The sequence below is a fragment of the Magnolia sinica genome, chromosome 2 (assembly GCF_029962835.1).
Source record: "Magnolia sinica isolate HGM2019 chromosome 2, MsV1, whole genome shotgun sequence".
Lineage (NCBI taxonomy): Eukaryota > Viridiplantae > Streptophyta > Magnoliopsida > Magnoliales > Magnoliaceae > Magnolia > Magnolia sinica.
Genome location: NC_080574.1, coordinates 12,599,301 through 12,606,885, shown reverse-complemented (window position 1 = coordinate 12,606,885; position 7,585 = coordinate 12,599,301).

Genomic DNA, 7,585 nt, shown 5'->3' with positions numbered 1-7,585 from the left:
AAAAGGTGGGTAGAGAAATTCCTACCGTTGAAACCTCCCAAGGGTGGACAGTGATGTTTATATGCCATCCATACCGTTCATAAAGTCATTCCTACTGGAATTAACTGAAAACATAAATATTAACCTGATTTAAAACTTCCATGGCCCCACGAATATTTCAACTATGGAGGTTCAATCCTCACGTTTTCGGACCACTTGAGTATTGAATCCGGATATTTTTGACCTCATATCCTAGAATTATCTCCAAAGACGGATGGACGGGGTGGATTTCTTACAAACATCACGGTGGGCCCCACCTAGGTTCCTAGAGCAGGAACTTGTTGGGAAAGGCTTCCGTGGGAGATCCGCGTCCGGTGAAATGTGAAGGGAAAAATGGACAGACCTGAAGGAAAAAAGTCTAATAGATCCAAATCAAGGCACGAGTATCGCTCTGTTAATGATTTTATTATCCTTATTTTTGGCACGTGGCATATTCGAACTGCACATTATCAAATGGATGGCCCGGATCTTTGATTTACAAGCGATGTGACTTAGGCAGGAAACTACACGTAATTGAACGCCCACCGTTGAAAAGTTTATTGGGTCCCTCGTAATGTATTTTTGTCATCCAGTCCATTGATAAGGTAAGGGATAACACAAATATCTAGCCTCATTCAAAACTTTCGTAGCCTCAAAAGAGTTTTAATAATGGGCGTTCAATCACCACTGTTTCGTGGGGTGAGGTACAAATAAGATGCAGATATGCCTCAAATTGGCCTGAAAAATAGAGAGATAGCGTGGATAAAACGCATACGTTATGACAGAGCCTGAAAAGCTTTTCATCACTGACCATTAAGGAAGTTGTTATGCAACTTGGGCTGTACACGAACTGAGTTAGCTCCGTTAGCCTGCCTGACTCGACTCGAAAAGGCACGATTTGACTCGGTTTGAAACTAAGTTTGAGCCGAGTCGAATTGATTTTTTTAACACAAAAAAATTTCGAACCAAGTTCAAGCTTGCCCGAGCTCAACTCGACCCAACTCGAATCAAACTCGGATCAAACGAGTTTAGTGACTCAGTTATTTTGATATTGATGTTGCTCACCAAGTGTTTGGTGAAATGACTCAACGAAGTGTCGGCTAGTGGCAAGGAAGGTATGTATATGAAACAAATATCATTTTTTTCTTGATTTTGATGATGCCTACAAGGTGTTTAATGATATACCTATAAAACCGCTGCTCCTGTTTTAATACAGTGAAAATTTGAATGTACAGTCCATGTGTTTGTGAAAATGCTGCAGCGAACTCGACTTGATCTTGGCTCGAACTGGCCCGAGCTGTTGACCGAACCAAGCCGAGTTGGCCAGTCAGGCTCGAGGTCCAAGCCGAGTCGAGTTCGAGCTTGGGTTAGCTAGTGGTCGAGCCGAGTCGAACTGTGCCAAGCTCGACTCGGTTCAACTCATGTTCACCTCTATATGCAACCCTATCTGATAAGATGCATCGTATTAGGCATCTGAACCCAAAAATCATGATGTTGCGAAACTTAGGTAGGAGTGGATTAGGTGCAGCCGACCTACACCAACATGGTTGAGCCCTTACTGTCTGGCCCAACCTTGATGTGTATGTGGTATATGCATGTTGTGCACCCATTTTTTCATATCAGTTTAAGGCATGAGACCAAATTTAAATTAGTTTCGGATCTTAGGTATATAACACCACAGGAAATAATGGTGATTGACCATTTAAAACATCCTGAAGGTCACAAAAGTTTTGGATCAAGATGATATTTCTTTTTCCCTTCATCTAGGTTTGTCTGACCTTATCAACATGTTGAATGGCAAATATACATAATGGCAAGCCCCCAAAAGTTTTTAATGGTGGTTTCCTATATGTGGTTCATTGAGATTTGCATACGCTTCACTTTTTTGCCCATGCCCTAAAATAAGCTAGAAAAATGAATGGATGGTGTGAATATACTACATATACATCAAGGTGGGTCCCACGGTCAAATCCTCAACATTTTGGTGAGGCTGGGCACACCTGAACAACTCCCAACTTAGGTAGGCACAGTCTAGGAAATGGTTGAATGAAAATGCCCACCATAGGGAATAGTTCAATGAGCATGCCCACTGTTAATTTCGTGGAGTGCACCCTTCTGATTTGCTCCATCTATTTTGCAAGACATTTTAGGGCATAAGCCCAAAAATGAGGCAATCCGAAGCTCAAGTGGACCACACCACATAAAGCAGTACTAGGGACAATGACACCTATTGTTGAAACCTTATTAGGGCCCACAATGATGTTTATTTTCTATTTGACATATTTATAAGGTGACACAAGCCTGGATGAAGGGAAAACATAAATACAAGCTTGATCCAAAACTTCCATGGCACCTAACAAGTTTTCAATCATTATAAGCGTTCAATCCCCACTACTTTCTATGGTGTGGTCCATTTGAGCTTTGGATTTGCCTCATTTTTTAGCCCACCCTAAAATAATCTCATAAAATAGATGGACGGTGTAGATATGACACATACATCATGGTGGGGTCCATGGAACTTTGTCATGTCATAGCACCACGCGAAGTGGGTGGTTTATGCCATGAGAGTGGATTAGGTGCAGCCCAAGCTCACCTAGACGATGCAACCCTTACCGTGTGGCCCACCTTGATGTATGTATTTTATATATACATGTCCTTCATCCATTTTTCCATGTTGTTTTAGGGGAAAAGCCCAAAAATGAAGTCTAAGGTGGACCATACCATGAGAAACAGTGGTGATTGGCCATTAATTAGCTATAAAAGTTTTGGATCAAACTGATATTTGTTTCTTTCCTATATCAAGGTTTGTGTGACATTATCAACAGGTTGGATGACAAATAAACATTATAGAAACATTATCTTAGGCCTAGGAAGATTTTAATGGTGGGACATTCAATCAACATTGTTTCCTATGACATGGTCCACGTCAGTTTTAGATATGCTTCATTCTTGGGCTCATGCCATAAAATAATCCTTTTAAAAAAGTAGCAGGACATATATGTAGAATACATCCATCAAGGTAAGCCCCCAGCCAAGGGATGCGCCATCTTGAGTGAGGGGGTTGTGCTACTCCGTGCATTACAAGTATGTCTAAGGCTTTCGCCCATTTGCATACCACCAAATAAGTTACTTTTTCTACTTTCAAGAGTAGATAAGTAACTTATCTGAGATAAGTAAATTTGGTATAAAATCAATTATAAATAACTTTTTTTACTTTCTTAATTACACGAGCTTAACTAGTAGAAATCAAGATAAGCTATAGAATGCATAGGTAGCTTATCTTAATTAACTTACTATCCAAACTCCCCCTAAAATGATGACAATGATGATAAGGTGGACTACCTTTATTGTTAAATCAGCTAGCATTGGATGGTTTCAGCGATAAGCATTTCTTTCCTCAATTTCTTGTATCAGGCTCGTTTTTATTTTATTTTTATTGCTTGTCTTAAAATATATAGCTTTCGAAACAGATAGATGGAATGAATTTCTCATAAATATCATGTTGGGCCCCACCTAAGTTCCCACCAGCGCAGCTAATTCCTGCGAACAGCTTAAACCGCGTCCGTGTTGGAGAAAGTGACAACGCTCCTGTACATACCCGTCTATGATCTCATGCACCTAAAGTCATTTGGGCATGTTGGAGAAAGTGACACTGTCCCTGTAAATACCTAATGACCAGGTTCTGCGTCAAACACGGCTAATCATCACCATCGAATGCATGTTTGTGTACGGTTAGATTGTGACGGAAGCGTCGGATTAGGTGGTGACCCCAACACGTGGGACGCATATTTCCTGCCAGAGCCTTTTGCAGGAAGTTCCTGTGGGGCCCACCACGATGGACCACACCACAGGGAATTGTTGAATTGAACGTCTAAAGTCGAAAATATCTTGGGGCCTCGGAAGTTTCGGATAAAGTTTATATATGTGTTTGCCATTCATCCATGTCTGTATGGTCTTATGAACAGGTTGGAATATGGCAAATAAACATCTCTGTGGGGCCTAAAAAAGTTTCAACGGCGGAAATCATTAGCCCCACTGTTTCCTTTGATATGATCCACTATATCTTTGTGTTGGACTTGGATACAGTGTCAAACACAGGGACTCTTAGATACCTGACATGCTAGCATATCTGTACAGTTATATGATAGTGTTGGTAAATACTACATAGGACAATTTTGCTTGATAGATAAAAATAAATCAATATAGAAAAACTATATAGACCGTATAAATAAGAGAAATGCTTAAATGATTTCAAAGCACTTTAAGTTATAGTACTCCTAGTTGCATTGGAAGACATAGCCAGTTCAATCAATTGGACTAGATTGTTCATTAGGTCCAATGCACATTTCATGGGCTAGCATGCAAATGTCATACAAATTTGACACTAATGACCATTTGATGAATGTCCCTTATATCAGCAATTTGATTCATCTTTTTGTTAAAGAGCATCATGAATTGCTTGTAATTCTAAAGAATCACTTTTATTAGGCAATTGCAATTTGCAACCATCCATCCATGGCTTGGAAAGAAGATAGCTATAGAAAATAAGACTATATCAAGGATAGATTGGATCATCTAATCAATGTGATTTTGCATGCGGCCCATGAAATGTGTTCTGAACTTAATGGATAATTCAGATTGATCAGTTGGAGTGTCCAAGTTAACCAATGCAACCAGGACTAGCAATAGAGCATCTCTATAAGTCATGCTTTAAAAAAAAAAAAAAAAAATACATGAAAGAAGAAAAACTAAGGTCTTTTTTGCTGATATTCATGTCGGCACGGCATGTGTCCAAGCCGAATCTGGTGCCACAATTCTTCAAAATGCATTCTACCGGTATAGATCACAGGCCATGCAATAATTACACTCCATTTTGTTATTAAAAAAATTCGCCATGCCCAGATAGATGAGTGTTTTGAACACATCAATCCAGTTATTATGGAAAGTTGAAACGCTTTAAACACAAACTAGTCCTCCCATTCAACATATCATATCTTGAAAAAGAATAAATGAAACCATTACAAAGATTGTAACATCAGTTACATTTCTTGAAGGTAAAGACATGAACAATCCACAGCTTTATTTTTTTTTGATTTTTTTTGAAGCAGTCACAGCCTCATTCAATTCTCCTTGAATATGAGAAAAAAGGAATTCCAATAAATTACCTAATATTTGAATTTCCTAAGGATAATTTTTCAAGCCTCTGTAGGGAAGGACTGACCATTGCCACAAGCTAATCTGAACACAACCAGCATGTGTACAATTTCAACCCAAAAATGGATTGATCCGAATCTTACACAATCCGATCCGACTTGGATCGATTCAGGCCAGTACATGATCGGGTCAGACTGAGTCAGATGAATAGGACTCGGTCCTGCTTCGGTCCGAGTTTGGATTGGGTCATGTAAAATCCAGATCGAGAGAAGTTGGACCAAATCCAAGCTAACTCGGTCCGATGCCCAGCTATAGTTTTATGTTGCGGGGTACATCGGAGCTTTGGATTTAACTCATTTTTTTTTGGATATTTTTCAGAGATGAACTCTCCGAATGGATGGAAGGTGTGGATACAAAACATACATCATGGTGGGCCCATGAACTGGCTGACGTCACTACAGTTAGTAGCCTGGCTATTCAACTGTCCGTACCTAATCCGGGCCCTGTATAATCCCGTGGCGGTAACCAAGGACACGACGTCGCATCTTGGTTAGGTACGTGGACGGCGTCACTTTCCATCACAGAGTGCCACGTACATAGCACTACGTGGACATAACGTGCAAAGATTCACCACATAGTTCTATGCACGTGAATACAGTCACCTCATTGGACGCAGATAGCCTAAGTCGCCTCTTGTCGGATCTTTGTCGGCTTCACGTTCCAATCTAGCGGATCATTTGAAAAAAGCGAGCCACGAAACGAAGCATCTCGAAATCTCTGTGAACCACATGACAGTTGTCGGCTTCACCTTCTAACTCAGCGGATCATTTTAAAAAGCGAGCCAGGAAACGAAGCATCTCCGAATCAGTGGACCACATGACAGGAAAGTACTCGTAACTGAACGCCCACAGTTGAAAATTTTCTAGGTCCCCCCAGTGATGTCTATTTTCCATCCAGTCCATTGATGTGGTTACGGAAAACACAAATATGTAACCTCATTCAAAACTTTCGTAACCTCCAAAAAGTTTCTAACGAAGGGCGTTCAATCATCCCTGTGATCCTGTGGCGTGTTCCATGTAAGATGTAGAGATGCCATACTTTTGTAATCGTGCCCTAAAAGTAGATGGATAGCGTGGGACGCTGATATTTGTTTTTTTTCCCTTAATCCATTTCTATTTGATCTTGTTAACAGGTTGGATGAAAAATAAACATTACTGCGTCCCTCAGAGTGGCTTCAACAGTGGAAACCAATACTTCCACTGTTACATGTGCTATGGTCCAGTTGAGGTGTGGATATACTTCAATTTTGATCTCAAGGCCTAAAATGATCTCTAAAAATGTATGGACGGCTTGGATAAACCACATGAATTCAAGGTGGGCCCAACAGAGTTTACTCAGTACGATAAGAGCGTTCTGAGTAACTCAGTACACAATCTGATTTCGCCCTAAAAGTAGATGGATAGCGTGGGACACGGATGTCCTGCAAATGACTTTAACAGGGAGTTTCAGCAACGTTGGGAACCTAGGTGGGGCTCACCGTGATGTTTGTAAGAGATCCTCTCTGTCCATCTGTTTTGTGAGTTCATTGTAGGACTTGAGCCCAAAATTGATAAGGATCTGCGCTAAAGGAAAAGGTGGGTAACGAAATTCTTACCATTGAAACCTCCCAGGGGTTGACAGTGATGTGTACATGCCCTCCATGCTGTTCATAACATCATTACAGCTAAGATGAACTGAAAACACAAATATTATCCTAATTCAAAACTTCTATGCCCCCCATGAGTATTTTAGCTATGGAAGTTCAATCCTCAAATTTTCGGCCCATTTGAACATTGGATCCGGCTCTTTTTTGTCTCTAAGTCTTAAAATGAGCTCAAAAAACAGATAGACAGTGTGTATTTCTCACAACATCACAGTAGGCCCCACTTAGGTTTCCAGCGCAGGAACTTCCCACAAAAGTCGAATTCCGCGTCCGATATCATGGATAAAACACATGCATATTGACAGAGCCTACAAAGCCCATTAAAGAAAGTTGCTATGCAACATATTCGATAAGATGCATCGTGCTAGGCCTCCCAACTCGAAAATCATGATGTTGGAAAGCTTTGGACCAAATCCAAAAAGGCAGGAGTGGATTAGGTGCGGCCGGCCTACACCAACATGGTGGGGCCCTTACTGTCTGGCCCACCTTGATGTGTATGTGATATATTTATGTTGTGCACCCATTTTTCCATATCAGTTTAAGGCATGAGACCAAAATTGAAGTAGATTAGGGTCTCAGGTGTATAACACTAAAGGAAAAAGTGATGATTGACCATTTAAAACATCTTGAGGGCCATGAAAGTTTTGGATTGAGCTGATATTTCTTTTTCCCTTCATCTAGGTTTGTGCGACCTTATCAACCAGTTGGATG